Source organism: Manacus candei, unplaced genomic scaffold, assembly GCF_025592945.1.
Source record: "Manacus candei isolate 608988 ecotype Guabito, Panama unplaced genomic scaffold, ASM2559294v1 h1tg000028l, whole genome shotgun sequence".
NCBI lineage: Eukaryota > Metazoa > Chordata > Aves > Passeriformes > Pipridae > Manacus > Manacus candei.
In genome coordinates, this window is record NW_026138076.1 from 23113143 (window position 1) to 23133567 (window position 20425).

Genomic DNA, 20425 nt, shown 5'->3' on the forward strand with positions numbered 1-20425 from the left:
AAGATTTGGTTTGATGTCTTAAAAGCAGCACTTAAAGACTCATTAGGTTCCCAAATCAATGACCGTTTGAACTGAATGTTTGGAAATGGAAGTAATTTAAAATAACCTTCTGTTCTTAGGAAAGAGAAGTAGAACTTGGCTGAAGGTAAAATGTATACATTTTCAGAAGTACCTCAGTGAGCGTTGAATCGCTCTGGCGCTGAACTTAATTTTGTCAGTGTAGGCAATCTATATAACATCAGTTTTTGGTAACTGCTGTTACATTAACTTTTTTAAAATATAATTAATTTTCTCTGTTTTGCAATATTCTGAACTTTTTAGGTTGATTGTGTTTGTTGGTTTCAGATTTTTTTGGTTTTTCTGATGTTCAACATAGTAGGACAAAAGGACAGTAGCAGATGGATGCTTCAAAAAGAGTCTAAAGATGGGAAAACAATTTCAACCAACAAAAGGTAACTACTGAAAATCTAAGAATCCTGGAAACTACCACAGTTTCAGTTATAGAAGTACAGTTTTGTCATTGTCACTTGTGAAGTGTCCAGTTCAAGTGGAGCTATGGTTTGCTCTCAGGCCTCCTTTCAGTGAGCCGTCCTTGCTCAATAAGGCTTTTATTGTATACGTTCAAGGGTGGATTGCTGAAGAGAGATCAGTTTAGGCACTTGCTTAACAGCTTTCCTTTATGAGGACTTTCAGCCTGAATCTTCATCTAGTGGTCTGTCTTCCTTTGCAAGGTTTTGTCCAGTGCTAGTTCCCTTCAGTGGCAAAGTTAAGGAAGTATTGTATGAACTTGTCAAGTATGTGATACAGGCTCTTGGGGAAGACTTGTTAAGGTCTATGCACATTTCAGGTGGTCACTCTCCTAGTTATGCTTTGAAGTAAGGGAATAGGATTCTGTGAAGAGAAACAGTGAGAGAGGAGCCTAAATTTGAAAAGACATATCACAGATTGCATGAGCCTTAACCCCTTTTTAAGGAAAGGGGAGACTGTTCAGTATAACTCTTATCTACAGCCAATTCAGCTAAGCAAATACAGAGCAGCTTTAGGTCACCTGTCACCAAAACACCAAAAGCTACCTCCCTGAAATAGTACTGCTTTTTAGATATCCACCTGAACAAAAACAAATACTGTAAGAGCAAACAACACACAAATATAAATTAATCACAACAGGAGGCGTAGACAACTTCTTTCAATGTGACAGGGCACTGATAAAAACACAATGTAAGAAAATAATTGAGAATTGCCATTCATATTCCCACTGCACTTTTTATGTCCTCACAAAGTCTGTAGAACAAATCTGGGAGGAAGAAGATAAGTGTAAAAAGAGATGACATGAATGCAAAAGATAAAGAAAGTGACACCTTGATAAAAGGAGGTAGCTAAACCACACAATAAGCAAGTTTTTACCAAAAGAAGGGGAAAAATATTTTAAAAAAAAGAAATGTAGATAATTTGATGAGCACTAAAGAATGAGGGGATGTTTTACTTTCTGCAAGCACTGAACTTCTGTGCTATGAATGAGCAGCAGTTGATGCTGATGTCTACACCATGTTTTCCTCAGCATGCAGAATGTATGCATCAATTACTCTTATCGTATCCTTTTCTTTATAAGTTTCCCTTTCTTTTTATAGTGAATTGTTCTTCTGCTTGAAATTCTTCTTCCATATTTTTCAATGTTGCTGACTGTGTGTTCTTGAGCTTGCTGAGCTTGGTTGTGTTCATGTGAAAAAAAGGGAAGCTCTTTTGCTTGCCAGTTGTGCTTTTTGCAAGCACTGTCAAGGAAATGTTATACCATGCTGAAACTTATGAGAAGCAAACCAAATGAACATAACATTTTTCTGTTACATCTATTTAAGAGCAAGTGTTCAGCCAAGGGTGGTAGTACAAAATCTTTCACTGAAGACTTTTTAAAAGGGAAGTCTGAGAATCTAGAGATAAAGATTAAGAGGCAAGTTGGAAAGAAAAAAAAGTTTTAAATATCTAAGTAATTTAAGTGACATAATGGAGAGAGGTAGTTCTTGTACTACACAATTAAATAACTCCAATATAATGCCTTCTTTTAGTATAAGATTAGGAGTAACTATTGATTAAAGGAATACAGTGGAGTAAAACACATTTTGTTCAAAATCTATTTCTTCCTTCCTTGCTTTTCTACTTTCTCTTTGTGGTTCTTCTTCCTTCCCTAATCCCATAATTCTTTTTATATTTCTCTTTTATTGTTATCCCTCCTCTGCTTTCCTCATTTTGTGTCTCTAACTCTCATCCTTCTTCCAGACCCCATCTTCTGGTCATGCCCTTGTTTTCTTACCATTTTCTGTAACCAGTTCAAATGTACCAAGGCCACAGCAACTACAGTGAAAGCAGCTTATGCCATCTCCAGTAACTCAGCTTCGGGGCCTTAAAATGAGAAGTAAAACCAAATCTCCAAGTTAGTGTCAATTTTGGGCTTGTGGCTATGCAGATATTTGTACTTCATTTGGTGTTCATTCTTTAAGATCACATGTTATCATTCAAAGATAAGCACTGTTATATCTGTCAAGTAGAAGGGGAGTTTAAAGAATATTCAGGAAGAGCAAACTTTTGGAGTTTTCATTTTAAATTAAAGTCACCTTTGACTTTTTGCATTTAAATTTACAACTAAAAAGTGTTCAAACTCTAAAGTGAGTTTAAATCAAATAAATGCTGACTGAAAGCTAGTTACTTAAGTTTCAACAAATTTTCTTCTAAATAATTAATTAGATGTCATTTATAACACTGAAGCATCTTAATAAATACTGTAGTTATAACAGCTCTACAATTTATTATTTTTTAATGCAAAAATACATAAACTAATTTACTTTTACTATCAGTCTGGATTTTTAAAGAAAGAAAAAGATGCTGTTAAAATAGGGAAATCTTTTTCTGAGAATTCCAGGAAGTTAGTGATTTATTGGTACTCATAGATGCTATGAGTGGGTTTGAGATAGTTAGCTATGAAATCTATGACTACAAATGCATCTGACTGCAGCCTTAAGGTCTGAAAAGGAATTTCAGCATGTGCATGCATAATTGATTCAGCTCATTAGAATGTCAATAGCAACATTCTGAAACAAGTGGTAATGGGTAATTTTAAGAGGTGCTAGGTGTTCTACGATGGTAAATATGTAACATAGAAAGATAGAATATTTGCTGTAGAAAAAGCTTTGTTTCAAATACTGTGTTTAAGCAGAAAAACTAAGTCTTGAAATGATAAATATTGCACACAATAAATGATTGGCAAAAAAATTACACACTTTTTACTTACAGGTTCTAAAATAATAAATTTTCAAGAATTAAAGGATAATAAAATGATATGTAGTATCATTTTGGCAAATTATATATTTTATATTAAATATATAACACAGAAAAAAACCCCATATATCAGCCCTTTAAGTAGTGAAAAGTGTAGTAAATGTTAAACAAAATACATTCTTGTTGATTGGAAGGAAGAGGAAGAAGAAAGAAGAGGAGGAGGAAAAAAGAGTAGGAAGGAAAAGGAAGAAGAGGAAGAAAAAGGAAGAGGAGGAGATTACTGGATACCCAAAAGCATCTATCCATATCATGACCCTTTAATACTTTTGTAGATATGTTTTTGTTACCTTCAGGTTCCTGGCCATAACTTGAAAGCAGACACCAAAATGCTGTGCCCTTAGCGCTGTCCTTTCATCTCTTCTGGCCTGGAGCAATAACACCATAGAATTTATATCTGTATCATTGTCCTTCTGTTCTGCTAATCTCCCTTAACAGGGCTGTAAATAACACCACTCAGATTCCCTTTCAAATAAAAAACTAACTGAAAAAGAGAGAGGGAAGATCTGCAAATAATTCCTCCCAAGGCCATGACCTCTTCCATCTATCACAACCAGAGCAGGTAGATAAGGAGGTTTGATATGAAAGCAACCATTCTGAGTGACTACATGTTAAATCAGCTTGTAGATGAAGCTTTGACAGGCACTGATATGAAGGGCTGGCAGAAGCCACATGAGGACTGTGTAGTACTTATCCATTATTTTCCTGTTTTCCCAGGGTTTTTGGAGAAAATCTTCCACCTCTATAAGAAAATCTTTAGTCCTCTCTCAGTCATGGCTGTGCAGCTCTTCCGAAGCTTTGTAGTGTTCTCCAGCCATAATGTTTCTCTCCATATAATCTTTTACTTCAGAAAAAAGACAATGGGTCATACAGCTAACAGCTGAAGAGCTAAGTTTTCATTAATTATAATTTCAAGTGTTATTTTGGACTTGCATCCAAGTATAAATGGCTAACATTTTATGCAGTTTCCATGTTAACAGATAATTAATGGCATATCTAATGAAACAAAGATAAAATTATTACATTCATAAGGACATTTCTTTGATGTATAGTTCAAAACTTTCTATACTTTTTTGTGATGCTGTATTGAACCAATATGACCTTTACTACAGTCATCATCCCATTATAGAAATGAGCAAACATGGGTAGTAATGAAGAAAATTTCTTATCAACAAACCCTGCCATCCAGAAAAAAATGTCAGATTTTACATACTTTTCAAATTCATCTGTTTCAATCAGTTGAAAAGATCGCACCTTTTAATCTTATAAATTGTGTCTTTGCAGAAAACTTCTGTGAAGAAAGTAATAGGTAGATTAAAAAAATAGGAAATATACATAAAAGAGTAATCTTAAAGTCTAAATCCACAATAGTAGCCCAAATGGAATATGCAAATAGAGTTTTAAGCTTCCAGCATGACTGCTTCCAGGCCTAATTTTAATTCAGCTCTTTAGAGTCAGAATATGTGAAGCAGAGTAAAATGTCAAATTTTAGGGCTGACTACTTTGCCTGAATTATGACAAAGCAGGTAAGAATATTAAACTTCAAGTTTTTGTTCTGCTACACTGGTATGTTCATTCATGAAATCATACCCTGTCCAGCCGCTTGCTCAATTTGGGATTTATATCAGCAGTGCACTTTTAAAATGAATCTCCCACTCATTTCCAATTATTGTGCTTGACTTCATGTCATGAAGCAGTATCAGAAACTGTGAAGTGGATTCTTTTTGCATTAGTTATGAATTAAAGGTGAGTACAAGATGAAGTCCAACTGCTAATCAACATTCAGTCCACATAAGATGATATCAAGTAGCCTGAGTAACCCACCTGAAACACACGTATTGTGGATGTTGCATTCTTGGCACCAACAGTTTTGCTCTGCAAGTCTTCTCCCCTGGGGCTTTACTACTAGCTTACACAGACATGACTTCAATCTTCTGAGTTAGAACTTTGTCTTTTGGCAGTCAGCCTGGTTCTTGGGATTTAATGATGAAAGTGGGCATACTCCCTTATAGTCCATGGCAGCTCAAGAGTGATGCTCAAAGAAATGTAGAAAATAACCAGAAGCCTAGGTACATTATAGAATGGGATAAGAAAACCCCAGCAACAGTGTATGTTTTTCTTTTTTTTTTTTTACACAGAACTCATTTTTGGTCTGACTTGAACAACCTTAAAAAATTGCACAAGTTGTAAAGTTAGAAATAAAGACCCATATGTGTGCTGCATGGCTTCAATATCACTGTACTTTGTGTGTTATTAGGAAGGGAATGAGACTACATCCTGAATTCTTTAATTTCAAAAAAAAAAGTGAATCCTATATTTAGCACTTTAATGTAACCTTTTTTTTTAAAACATGTAAACATATAGTCCCATGAATTTACATCTGTTAATTACCTTTTAATAAATACAAGATTTACATGTATCATATGAAACAAAGAAAAAGGCTATATGGTGTATCTAAATCTTCCAAATAACTCACTCAGACTAACATACAAAGTTTGGTTCTTAGCTGAATTAGAGAGATATACTATTTGTGTCTAGCCTCTTTCTTCTTTTGTGGCTTTTTTCTTCTGTGTTGAATCGCAACATCATCTTTGAAGATATTATTGCTGGAATTAATTACTTTGCCATATATCAGAAGACTGGCATCCTGAAATTTGTTACATCAAAGGATATTGACTGAGAAGACAAATAATTAAATGACCCGTAACACAGGTAAATGATACTCTTGGGATCAAAGGGATCCCCTATAAATACTATGTACTGCTCCGTTCTGCCAGTCATAGAAAATGTCATTTGGTTGCAAAGGCTATAGTGAGGTGGCTTTTGTCAGTCCTTCAAAGTAAGGTGTTTCCAAACAGGATCTTCCTGTTTATTTTCCTTGTTTGCTAATTATTCAGAAAATACTAAGATGAATTTGAGACTTGGTCAAGTGTCAATTCGTATGACATGGGTATGTTAGTACTTGTGGGCCAGACTTCTGAACCACTTCCAAGTGAAAGAGAGGACAGTTACCAGTAGTCTGTAATGGAAAAAGATGGAGATGGCTGACTAAGAATTATCTGGTGCAAGAAAATAGCATGCAAAAGGTATTACCTTTAAATCTTATATTAAACCAAGACCACTATTTTTAGTCTTCTTTGAAAGTGAGTTAAGCTAAAGATGTAAAATTTCCCCTTCTTTTAGTGCATAAGTGCAGTTAAAGTTAGTGTAGAGCAGCTAGTGTAGCTGTCCCTTAGACTGTAAGAGCTTGGTTGCATAGAAATGCTGTGATGTACCTTCTTTAAGTATGTTTTCCTAAGAATCATGGTTATGCCTGTCAGTGCCTCTGTCCTCTCTTTCTTTACTCATTCCTTTCTTTTTTTGAATTTAAAGACCCTATTCAGCTGTCAGGGTTAATACTTTACGTATCATTAACTTTGAACTAGGTTGCATATTTCACTGTGGTGCAAATAAATTATGAAACTAAAAATGAAATATTACTAAATGACTCAGTACCAATAATCAAAATCTATACATGTTGCCTGAAAATATAAAAATATTTCCATTCAAAATGAAATGGAAGTCTATAGCTGCAAGATTTTTTGGAAGCTCTATGAAATACTTTCTATTATAGTAAAACATATATTCAGGTGTACATATAAATAATAATCTTATATGGATTTCAACTGTTAATCTACTATATAAAAGTTCTATATGGCTGCAATGATAACCTGGTATGATTAATTCTTTACACAATTTCATGTAAAATAATTGCTCACACAACTTTTTTTATTTTTCTTTCTTAGTGTTTTTTATTACCTCATTAAAGCTCATGGCTTAGATCCACCTTTTTGGTAAGGTACTTTCCATTGCTTTCTAAAATTAACTTTCTCAACTAACAGTACTGTTTCTTTTCTCCTTCTTACTGTTAATAACCTAATAAAGCTTAATAAGGAGGACAACAGCCAGAAGGAACTATTCCTGTCAGTCAGTGCAGAAATAGTACACTTCATGAGTAGAACTAAGGAGTAATAACCGCTAAATCTCAGAACAAGAAAATATTTACTTCATGTCTATGGTATGTATTGGAAACGGTTACTTCCCTTATGGGGAAATCACTCTTATGGGAATTTTTAATAAAAAATTAATTGACTTCGGTCCTGAGGATGTGGCCATTAAGCCGAACAAGTCACTTCCAAAATTGCAGGTTCTCTTCCCTAACGCGTGACATGAGTAGGAACGGGCTAGTAAGTCTAAGTTGTTCCCTAATTGAATTCAACTGTAAAAATCTTCCTGATTTCAACAAAACTGGATTTACATCATTTGAAAGTCATGTCTCATGCCAGGATCTTTACTTGGGTCCTCTACAGCTGGAAAACTTTACCATATGTCGCAGAACTAATGGTATTAATACAGTAGGAGAAGGAGGATACTCATGAGGGGCTGAAATTACCTGCAGGAAAGTGTACAGCTGTTCAAGGTGGTAGGTCAAGGTGTTGCTCTCTTACAGAACGTAATAGAGCATAATGAGAAAAATATCTTTGAATTGTGCATAATAACAGAAGACAACACAGAATTTTAGTCCAGTAGTGTGTAACTGTATGGTCCTAGTAAAAGGCCTTCTGCCTCTTTAGCTGTGTGTGCATAGCTGCTTCCTGTTTCTTAATAGTTAGGTAAGTAATTAGGTGAGGATTCTATGATACCTTCAATGTTCCAGTGTTTATACCTACAAATCATTAAAATTAGGTTTGTTGTGACTGGGCAATAACGTAAGAAGTGATTTTATCTCTGTATAGTGGTATCTGCCAACATGTCTGGGAAAGACTCAGTCTTTGCCTGTACAAGAATGCTAAGTTGATTTACTATGGAACATTTTTAAAGTAATACAGCTCCTTTGTGGATATTCTTATTTCGCAGTAGTTTCTACATAGTTCAGCTTAAACAGTTTTGCAATCAGATTCTTAACTAAGAAAGTGTATGGTGATCTGTTCAGAGGATCTCCTCAAGCGGACAGACATTTCTTTCTAGTATTTATTGTTAGTTTTTTGTCTTAAGAGAGCCTTCAAGACAAAGTTCAAAAACATCTCAGCAAGGAAAGTAGGACGTAAGCTGCTGAAAATATAGATTGAGAAGGTACACATAGATGTCTTATTTTTTTTAATACTGTAATTTAATTAGTACACATGGCATTTTTCAATATACGTACTGCGCTGGGAGGTTGGTTCTGTATATCTTCTATTAATTAAGAAACTGGAAAGTTCACTTTAGTTTTGGTTAGAATGTATACAAAAACTTGGACTGTAACTGCCAAGAAGGATTGAATGTTCATGCCTGATCTGGCTCTTCCAAGCCACAATTCTGAGTTAAATGCTCTCATATCTTTGAGTCAACACCTAATATTTTTTTTCCTTGCTGTGTCTCACTATAAACATGAGTTATTTTGGACAAGAATATTGGATTAGGAACAGTGTTTTCTTTTCAATCAAAATGACTGCTTTGTATATTAAATGTCATCAAAACAATAATTTAAAAAATAATTAAATTAATTAAGCCCCAAAGAAACAAAGTTTATGATGAAATACAATTTCCTGTTACTTTTAAATAAAAAGTGTTAGAATAGAATGACTTGTAAACAGCTCGTGAAACCACAAATGTCTAGTAGAGCATTTTCTCATAGAAAGCTTTGTTTACATAGAGATCTTCCATTAAATGTTTTTATATGACGCTTGAAGTTAAAACCAATTATTTCTTCTGTTATGTTATATGTTCTTTAGTTACTGAAGTAGAATTGGCTTGAAGGAAATTATTAAAGTAGTGGGCATTTAAAGCATCATTCAGTCTGTGGGTGGTTTATTTACTATGTTGTATATGTTCTCTGAACACAAATTTGCAAAAATAATTTGATGTTTAAGCAAGGCAGAAGGTATTTGTAGCAAACACTATTTCAATAATTTTTAAATTTTGCTAGTTTTTAAGCTTCACATATTATTTTTTCGCTAGTTTGACTGTGATTTCAATACATTTAATGAGCTCTAGGAAGGTTAAAACAAAAAGTAAACAAACAAGGAAAGAAGATAAACCTGAACTTGTCTTATCGATAGTATGTAACTATTGATACTAAGAGTAACAGTTTCAGGGATTTTTATTACCAAGCCATTTAAAACAATGTAAGACTTTTTTTTAATTTTATTTGAGAAAACTTTGCTAGAATAAAATTAAGTGGTTTATTATTTATTCTGTTATTTAAAGTATAGAAAAAAAATTTTTAATACAAAGCTCTGTGAGCCACTTCCCTTGAAAGGCAACAGCTCCCAGTGAAGTCCTGCACCACAGACATTTCCATGTGCAAGACCAAACTGGACTCTTCTGAATGGTGGTTTTCTTTCAGTTCAGAGTTAAACAGGTACTGGCTACTGAGGGTCTTTTTCTTCCCCAGAAGCAGGATGTGACCAATCACTTTTTAACTCACTAAGAAGAGGGAATTGGAATGCGGCTGGCCATGAGACATCACTCCCGAGCCCTTGCTCTGCACTTACTATCTTGCCTTTGCAGGTTTCTGAACCAAGCTGCAGGAACTCAGTGGCAAAGTCTATATGAGGCACAGGCTCCCACTGAGTTCCTACAAACAAAGCAGATTGTCTCCTGAATGTATTGATATTTTCTGCTTATTATAAAAAGAGAAGAATTATATATTTTACTGTAGGAGGCTTTGACAAGGGCCAAACTGAACAAGTGTTCCTGGAATTGTCTACCATTACCAAAAAGCAATGGTAATTTAGATATCAGTTTTCATAGGGAATTGATTTGTTTTGGGAAAATAATTTTTGTGCTAGCACTGTATACATATCAGACTTGGCTGACCAATAATGTCATGACAAAATCTACTATCCTTCTGACGAATGACTCTAGCATTGATTCAGTCGTGGATTAATATGCAGATTGATTAATTTTTAAGTTAGTGGTTAATATCAAAAGAAGGTATTCTCTTTACTTTCCTGAAAAACACTGACAATCTGAAAGCAATACATCATAATTGGGCTTCTCAACAACTGCCATCTGAAGCTTTGTGATACAACAGAGTCAATTTTGTCATATTTTCACTCATGTTACTGTGGTGAAGAACAAAATTACTTCTTCCCTGTATATATTATACCTTAAAGTCCATCCCAGAGCTCTTCCAGTCATCTCCTACTATGCAAAAGGGAGTCTTCTAACAATTAATCTATGAGCTACTTTGTCCTTCCCCTTGGCTTCTTTTTGCTTCTGGACAGAAGAAGCATGGTATGGAATTGCTAGTCGAGACCTAAGGAAATGGGTAGGATCCAAAAACTGGATAACTGCAGAAATCCTTTGTCTGTAAGGCAAGAAAGACCAGTTTCAACCTCAGGCTTAGAAGTTCAGCAGATCTTCTCGACTTAGGGGAGGAAGAGGTATTACTTAGCCATACCTGCTCTGTGAAGAAATTGAAGACTTCAGTACCAAGGCATATTTGAAAAGCAGCAAATCAACTTGATTTTTGTAGAGCACACTATTTCTAAATATCTGAAATCAAAGGCAATACTTGCATATAGATGCCATTACACTGAGAAATAAAAAAAAAAATTTTGCCTGGTACTTTTCAGTCATCCTCAGCAGCTTATTATGTTAATGTAAGCTAAATAACTATTATAACAATGCAGTCTTATTATACAAAAAACCATTATCTTCCCATGTTCTGTTGACTGAACAGATAGAAAATTAAATACACAGCTGTTAAATATTCTTTATACATGACTGAAAAGTGGTGAAGAAACCAAACATAACTTCTGAATGCAAAGTTTCTCCTTTGAGAATTTAGAGCAGATGTGCTCTGTAAAATAAGCCCTGGTAGTTTTATTAAGGCCATGAAGTGGGGTTGTAAAAAGGTGCTGAGGCAGCTTCATGGGTCGTGGTTCATTAACTCTAATTGTCACGTCTGGATTCCATCTGATGGATGATCAGGTCCTTCCTTTCTCACATCCGTTTTCTCACTGTCTTCAGGTGACCAGCTTCCAGAGCTGCCTCTTTCTGAAGTGTTTCCAACAGTGGGCCTGGGTAGTATTCTAAACCACTTCAGTCATACTTGAACATTTCTTTTTCTTCTTAGATTTGCTCCTTTTCTTGTATCCTTCCTGTGCATAGTTTTCCTCTGGAGAGAATAAAGCTATCATTAATGAAAACATTTTAGATTTTGGAGAGATTATGTTACATAAAAGTTTTCCTAATTGAGAAGACTTATTTTTGAAAGTAATAAAATTTTTACATAAATTAAAAATAGAAAATGCAAAAGGCATATCAGCACCAAGTGCCTTCTGATTTCAGGCTTGATATAAGGGAGTGAAGAAGCAATGTTTTACATACCGCCCACGTAAGACAACCATATCATTTATAGTGTGTGGCCATCTGTGTGTTTCCCAAGTTCTTGGTTTTTTTATTAGAATTAACTGTGAACCAAAACCAGAATATTAACTCTACAGGCAGTGGAAAAGATGTGAAATAGGTAAAGAATGTTCCTCCCTTTATTTCAAGCTGCTTGTGACTGAAAGTTGTGTCATGATTGTTTGGAAGAAGAAAGAATTTTAAATAGTTGAATTAATGGAAATAATTAAAGTAATTAATGTTTTCAGACCAATGTCAAATAGCATTTCTCTTTTTAGCAGTGAATACATTTCATATGTGCATAGAACTACCTGTTTTCCCCACTAAAAATAGTCAAAAAAATTTCAAAGCTTGGAATTTTTTTAGCAAGTCTAATTCCAAAGCATAACTAAAACCTTACGTCATGGTAGCAGAAGGAATAATCTTTCATTACCATGAGAGATTACAATTTGGTTGGTTTTCAGTGTGGTTTAGGTACTGCTCTTTAAAATAAGTAAAAAAAAATAATAACATTTTTTCAAATATTTATTTGATTGGTAGTAGGGAATTTTTGAAATCGAAAAAAGATCTGTAAATCTGAACACATTTTATGAGTTTATAAAATCAAAGTCTAACGTTCCATAAGTTTGTATTCAAACCATCTTTAGTTTTATATCCCTGATATACTGTGCCAAAATAAAAAATCAATAAACTCTAAGCATGTGAAACAGTTGCAACAGTTCACATGTAACTGGTTTTAATTTTATTGAGTTGTAGACCCTAAAGCTTTGAAAAGAATTCTCATAAATCCATTTTGCCATTAAGCGCACACAGATAACTTTCTAGAACTTGCCAGCACTAAATATTTGTAAGTGTATTTATGTTTTCAATTTTTTTTCCAAGTATATTCAAATTTTGTTAATGAGTTTTTTCCTTCAGAATGCCACCATCAGGGGGTATGCATATCAGAATTGTCTGATAGTGATTTCTGAAAATCTTGTCAGCATTTCTGTTTCTTTAGAAGTATTTTGAGTATTGTAAAATAGGAAGAAATATCACAAATAAACTGAGTATCCTACTTCCCACTTTTGTTAACTTGTTAAAAAGTTCACTTTAGTTATTGACAAATGCACTTCTATATAGCTATCTATATAATCTGTGACTGTTATTCTATTTGTTTGAGTTTATTATATGAGCAGCGTTTTAATAATTTTAGTTATAAACCTAGAGAAATAAAATATGCATAACAAAATCAAACCAGAGTATCTTACCCCTGTTTCAATGTGCCTTGTTACTTTTATTAAAAGAGTCTTCCTATTTTCTAAAAAAAGCTTGGTGCCACTCTATAGTATAAATTTACTAATTTATTCTGAGCTCTCTCTCTTTTTTTTTTTTTGCAGCCTCCACTTTTTTATTATTTATTCTAGGTGGGGATCAAACTGATCCTGGTTTAGCCATGGTATGGTAAGTTCATTAATCTTTAAGTCTGCAGTTTTCTCTATAATGTCCATGTACCTGAGAGCATTAATTAGACATGAGAACTGGTGGATTATTAAACAGCATCTCTGGTCTTTTATGTCTCTGGTCTCACCCTACTTTTGTATTTTTATTGCCTGAAAATTGACTTTTCCCCTGCATTTTATCTATAGATAAGGAGCTCACTGGCTTTATTTTCATATATCTTAACTTTGGCATGTTGTGGGCCTTTCTAATTTTCTTTAATAACAGAAGGAAGTGAGAGGAGCTTAAATGTATGTATAAACAATTTTTATGCAAAACTCTCACTTCTTCAATCTCTAGTGTTAACTTACTTCTTTGGTTTCTACTTTTCCTTTGGGAAGCTCTACAACTTTCCATCATTTTACAGTTTCATATGCATCCCAGTCCATATTTTCAGATGTTTGACCTTTATTAGCTGTATAAAATAGAATATAGTTTCTACTTTGATAGCATTCAAATCCTGAAATTCATCATTAGGGAGTTACTCCATTTCCAGCTCTTTTCTTTTGGACCACCACTAGTGGTTTTAAAATTGCAGTCTTTGCATAAGTTTAACATACTTTGATATCTGATCTATACAATCTACCATCAAAGAAAATGAGGCCAACATATATTTGACCTATTGCATAAATTTACAGCTAGGAAAAATATTGTATTCCCTCAGAAGACTGGTGTTGCCTTTAGATGTTGTGAAGTCTAGCTTGATTTTCTTTCTTTTCTTTTTATGTTATTCCCTCATCTCCTTCTACTGTTCTGTACTTTCTCCATAACTGACTGGTCCTAAAGTCCTTACGTGTCTGTGTTCTTACCTTTAAAATATGCACTTTTGGTTTTGCATCCTTCAAAAGTGCTGTTATCCAATAATTAAAATATTTGTCTAACTTGTTCTTTAATTATCCTGTCCTGTATTTGAACTGTAACTAGACTGATGTCTCTGCTCTCTCCCTGTTAACATAGCATTGTTCTCTCATTTGTCTCATTTATGCTAAGGCCTGTATCAAACACGGCTGATTTATGTTAGCATAACAAGTTCCAGATGAGCCATCCTACCTGTTCATATGGGTGTTCTTAACTTGTCCCACATGCAAGGAAAGTGCTGCTAGTTTGCATCACAGTGAAAGAAGTTTTCAAGACCCCTGTGTTTAAGATACATGAGTGTAAGTTCACACATAGCAGGAAGAGGAATGTAGACTGATTCTAGAGGGAGCAGGTAACAGAGAGTTATAGAAGTACAGAATAGAAGAGGGTGCTTGAGATTACCTAATTCTAATTTCTAATGCCTTTGTAATTAATTACCTCACAGTGTTTCAATTTTTTATAGATGTTTTTGATATGAAGAGATTACTGAAAAACATGTATGTTTTTGCCTTAACTTTGCCCAATTTTGCCTTTCTACTTTTAATTCTGCCTCACTCAGGGCTAGTATTTTCTCTTTCTCCTGCCCCTCCTAACACATTAGATTATCTTATACTGAAATTACTGGGTCTAGGTTTTTTTTAGAACTCTGTTATCTTCCCTCAGGTTGAAAAGTGTTTTTGAGAAGGTTTCTGGAAGTCAGGAGCATCCTTTGTTTTGGAACAGGCAGTAAAGACATCTTCAGTTTGGAAGTTAATAGACTGTATTTTAGAGAAAGTTGCATGTAATTTAATCATAATGAGGACATATATGGATTTATTGACATTTTAAAATGTGTTTTTAAAATTTTTCTGCTTAACCTTAGGTATCATTCTTATTTAGTAGTGAAATTATTTAGAGAAAGGGTGATTTTATTTTTAGTCAATGCACCAAAAACTTACCTTTGTTATAAACCAGAGGACAGATTTATAGCATTTTCACAGAAATCTACCCCCACCCTTTCTTCCCACTCTGTTATCCAAAAACCAGTATATATATCTGGAATTCAAGGCTATGTAGTGAAGAATACAGGGAACTAAAGAAAAAAAGTAAATTTGAAGTATGTTTCCAAGAGTCCAGCCAGGTCATGCAAAAGCCCATCTAAGGTCACTTGTTTATGTTTCTGCATTTGCCTCTCTGCTTCACAGGTGCAGTTCAGCACTGGCCTGATGGGAGTTGCCTGCAGTCTGTGGAGACAGAGGTAGAATGAGAGCTCAGGGGAACAGAAAGGAGCATGAGAGCCAAGCAGAAGCATGAACTAATTTCAAATATCACTCACATTCCAAGTGTTTCTAGGAAGAAAATGAGTCTGAGTGCATGCTCATATGTGTAGCTTTGCCGTATCTTTAGCATTTTCTAGGGCACAAAGCCAGAAAAGATCCCTGAGATTGGTAAGCCCTTTTCTTTCTATATTATTTTAGATATGAATTATCCCATACATAGAAAACTGGGAAGCCTCCACCCTACTCGTAAAACATAGTCCTCAAAAAGTCTTTTCTAGACACAACTCACAGAGATGGGGTGCAAGAGTGTCATGTTACTAAGGGGGAAAACAGAATTAGTAGACAGAGAACAGGAGCTGGTGGAATAATCTTATTTATTGCCTTCTTCCAACCCAAACTGTTATTTTTTTACTCTGGGAAGGACTCCTTAACCTTGCTGGCACTTACTTTGAAATATATATGTCTCAACAACATTTACCTCACAGGGAGAGGAAAATGGTTGTATACTTCTGAGTTTAGTAAAAAAGTCATCCAATCCATGAGTGTTACCCCACAATTCAAAAGCAATCCTATGACAGCAGTAAGGACTTAAAATAATATATGCTAATTCCTTAGGGATTCCTGGGAAAGTCTTAATGTTCACTCTAACTCCCACATCATCAGTTTGAAAACATAGGGTTGTTTTTTTTCTTTCTTTTTTATCCTCCCCTCTAGAGCTTTTCAAAGGTAAATTATTTTCCCTGAGTTTTGCCACAAAAAGGAGTTATTAAACTTTAAAACCTATTTGTTGGGAGGACAGGGAGTGACTGAAAAGCACCCTGGTAATGTTTTCGTGTGTGGGAAGACTTGCTGTAGGCCAATTAGTTTTCTCCAGAAATTTTCTCAAAAAAAGAAAAAGCAAGACAAGAAAACTATCTTGCTCCTAATGACCCAGATCCCTAAAATTTTGTCTTTGCTGTTGATGCAACTGTCTTGGAAAACCTCTATTTCGTTCTGAGCAGCACCTGGCATTGCATGGTCTGCTCATTGTACCATTTTTGAGTTGAAATCATGAAATCATGAATTCAATCTGCACCTGAGGAAGCAGCGGCAAATGATGCTTCCGAATGAAAGCAACTCCTTGGTGTTTACAATGAGTGAATGGGAGGCAGGGAGGAAAAGCACTTGTTGCTACAGGGTTTTCCTCTTGCCAGGCAAATTACGTAATTTTCACCTTTATTCACCTGTTCCTCTTCTGGCCTCTCTCTATACCTTTAAATACTTTCACATTCCTGGCAACTAAAATTGCATATAAATTGCATTCAAACAAAGGAATCACTATAATTACTTCAAATTGAACACATTATTTTATTTATTCAACAATTACCTGCAAATTTTCACCTCTAAGACCATGTCTGTGTTGCCATACAGATGATTGTGTTTCAGCACTTCCAATAGTTCAATCCAACCAAGGCTCTATTGTTACTAAGTCTCTGCACCATGGGTGGTCTCATACAGACTTTTTTTCCAAACAGAGTAAAAGGCTCCATATTTCCATTAAGCAGTGATAGTCTGGTTTTAGTAGTATATCTGCAAATTCTACTATAAGCTCTACTGGTTCCCCAAAACCTCCATAACTTTTAAGAGAAATATGTATATGTGCAAATATATATTGTACAGAGAAGAACACAAAATATAAAAGTACTCCCACAATAGCAGCTTTAATTCTCTACCATTTTTAAATGCTTCATTTTAAATAATGAAATTTAGAACATAATTATAATACGGTCTCCCACTTTCAGTGTCTTCAAATAGTTCAATGTTTGGATTACTTAAATTCTGAGAATGTCCTATTCTTGTGTTGATCTCTATTAGGTGTAATACTGATCCTAAATACACGTTTTCTATTTTGGCTTTAGAGCTAGAAGTTCTTCTTTTGAGCATTAATCACATACAGTTTTATTACTGATTTGTGAAAGGGACAGTCAGGTCAACAAAAGCTTTCTCTAAACTTAAGAAATTGTAAAATGCATCCCAGGCATTTTTAAAACTGCTTCAGAAGGAGATTCGTAAGGGAACTTTCAATTAGAAAGCAAGAAATGAGGAAAAGTTGGAATGTAGCTCCATCCTCTCATATACCTAAGGATATCATAGTCACCTACTTGGTGCTCTGATAGTATTCTTAGATGAGACATGCTATGATTGTGGTCAGTCATAAACATGGTTCTGAATGGATTCTGAATCTGATACCCAAGTAAGTCTTTCCCACTGATTTCAGTAAACCTCATTTCTAAGTACTGCAAGCAGTAAAAGGGACGTATGCCACATACTGAGGGGTCTTAAATGTTCAGGTGATTTTATTAAATTTAAAACCCAGTATTGAAATCTCTGTCGTGAAACCCAAGTAATACTTCTGAAATCCATAATATTGTGTAAAAAGCTGTGTTTAAAGAAGTTATTGAAAAATACCTTTACTTTTGAACAAGAGTTGTAAGAAGCTTACTCTTATGGTTGATTTTAAAACAAGGAATACAAATTCCAAATTCTCTTTCATCAAATTAACTGAAATTTTACTGCAATCTCACTTAAGTAGGTAGGATATTTTCTGAATATTTTGTGATACACATATAGTTTTGGCCTCTTATTAGAGAGATACTCTGAGTATTTTAAAGAGTTTTCACAGAGGGCAAGGTCAAATCCTAATGACAGAAGGAACATAGTTGTTACTGAAAAGTGCTGATTGTAGCAAAGTCTAAAAAAATACTAATTACATTATTGTAAACAGTGACACAATCTTTAATAAGACCCGAGAGCAGCCCAAGGACAGTTAGGCAGCAGAGAAAAAAATAATTGACTGTATAATCTCACAGTGTCTGATATTATTAATTACAACCCCCAAACTGAAAAACCTAAACTTGACTATTTTGCTGGTTTGGCATTTGAAAATATTGACCTCTAGAGTAGAACACATCAAACATATGAATTATGCTATTGCCCTTTCTCATGGAATGAAACAGATACTAAACTATCGAATGAAGGTCACCAGGGATTGTCCTCAAAATGGTGCAAAGTGTCCCTTTGTGACTAAGGGAAGGTTAACCATTACTTCCCCAGGTTTCCTTTTGCAGATCTAGCACTGTTTTTATATGCTTTAATTTTCCCTTTTAAGAGCAAGTACATAGCCAAGTCTCTTTATTCCTGAAATTATACTTTGTAGTTAATATGCAGGTGAGGACTGATTTAGCTGGGATGAAAATGTGTGAAAAACTTTATCAGGTCATGCAAAGTATTTTATTTAAAAATGATTCAGGAATTCCTAGTAATCAGTTAAGAAAAATTGCATTTCATGATTAGACTTTCCTTTTCCTTAGTATTTGGTTCTGCAGGGTAATCAGACTTATTGACTATCATGAAATAATGTTACTCTCTTTCTTTCTTGCAATGCTCAGGACTTGGCCCATACCCCTTTAATGTAAAGTAGTAGCTGATGTACAACATTCGTTGTTCCCTTTGACTGTATTTTGGTAGTTTTAGTTGATGTCATTTTTCTAGGCATAATCTGTTCTTTGTAAATGTGTGATCATTAAGCTTGCTTGAGCCTTTACTTTTATAAGAGAAATAGAAAGGATTTTGTCTGCAGACTCGTGTACTTGCAGAATTCCATGTGACTCCACGGCCTCACAAGGCTTACCAGCAGTTTGTAATCAAAAGAAATTGTCTTTAGAGAAATCATGGAAATATTAAACTTTCCTAATATATAACATACTGAAAATATTAGAAGTATCTTAAACATTTCAGTGGATGCAAGTTCTTTGTACTCTTCTTACTCTTTGTACCTATCGCTGACCAGTATGTCAGTCCTGAAATCATTACAGAGGTTAATAGTGGAGTCTTCAAAGCAATCAGCTCAGAAACCTTAGTTTTTGTGTTAACTATTCTTAAATATCAAGGATCAAAAAAATCTTACAAATATGTAGTTTCATTCTCATGTTCCTCTTTGGGATGTTTTTTGTGGGTTGGTTTTCTTTGTTGTTCTTGTTGGTTGGGTTTTTTGGTCAATATAAATCCTATTGTAAGTCTCTGCACCCCACATGAACAAACTGAAATGCAGTCATCCAGGCACATATGATTAAATTGCATGTACTGCTGGCATCCTTCAGTACCTATGGTATTGCTTATAATATATAGGATAAAGCAAATTCAAATTGTCACTCCCATGGGATCTAGGCAGAATCTCTGTGTCTTCCTGCATAATGTATTCTTCAGGTAGTCAGCTGTATTCAAAGATAATGTGGCCATCCTGGCTTCCAATGAATTTTATTTAAGTTTTGGCTCTATAGGAGGCTCCTGAGATGTAGACTGAATGATCTCCAGTCTGATTTCACTGTAGGATGGCTCTGCCTGACACACTGCTTTGTTTAGTGTGTGTTGAGCATATATAGCGTTCCCTCTCCACCTTTCCTGAGAAGTGTAGGCCAACAGCTCATGCTACCTTCCGGAAAGTGTTCCAAACAAAGAGTTGTAAGAAGTGTTCGATTAAGATGTTCATTCAAGAGCAAACTCTCCCTGCCTCAAAGCTGCATTTTCAAATATCTCAGAAAAAGGACTCACCTACCCTTCCAGGAGCAAAAGGCTCTGGAAATTCATGCTGTTTGCTGGCACTTGTGAGATAGCAGTCGGTGATGCCTGTGCCTGTGCAAGAGCTTTAATCCCTATCATTTCACATCCCAGAAGGGAAAGTTAGATGGTAACTCACTTCTATCAGGAGTATTTTATGTTAAAACATAGCAATAATAACATAAGTGTTAATAACATAAGTGTTTATACTCTTCCTGCATTCTATGTATATTTTATATATATTATCTTATGACCAGGTAAATTTTATTCAAGATACTTAATCAGTCTACAAAGCAGAGATCAGATTCACCCTGAGGTAATTTTCTCATGTAATTAGAAAGCCAGGATGCATTTGCTTGTTCTCCCTTTTGTGGAGGTGGGCTTACACCCCTCCTGCACAGTGGAGAACTGGTAGCAGCCACTGGAGCCTGTTTCATTATCTGGCCTTATGGACTCTCTTGAAAAGGGTATCTTCATTTGAAACCTGCCAGGATTCAGTGGCTTTAAGCCAACTCATACCTCCAAAATCGTAT

General features: G+C 34.8%; 1 long non-coding RNA gene across 6 annotated transcripts in view; it reads right to left on the bottom strand.

Moving 5' to 3' along the window:
* LOC127472009 (uncharacterized) overlaps window positions 1-20425 on the bottom strand; it is a 26862-nt gene continuing 6437 nt past the window's right edge. For 2 of the 6 annotated variants that reach the window (XR_007904838.1, XR_007904840.1), the window contains exons 2-3: window positions 3615-11470; window positions 2-2394 (exon numbers count right to left, since the gene is read on the bottom strand). This is a non-coding gene — a long non-coding RNA (uncharacterized LOC127472009). Of the gene's footprint in view, window positions 2395-3614; window positions 11471-20425 lie in introns of those variants that run through there. The other 4 variants (XR_007904839.1, XR_007904842.1, XR_007904843.1 and 1 more) reach the window with 4 other exon arrangements.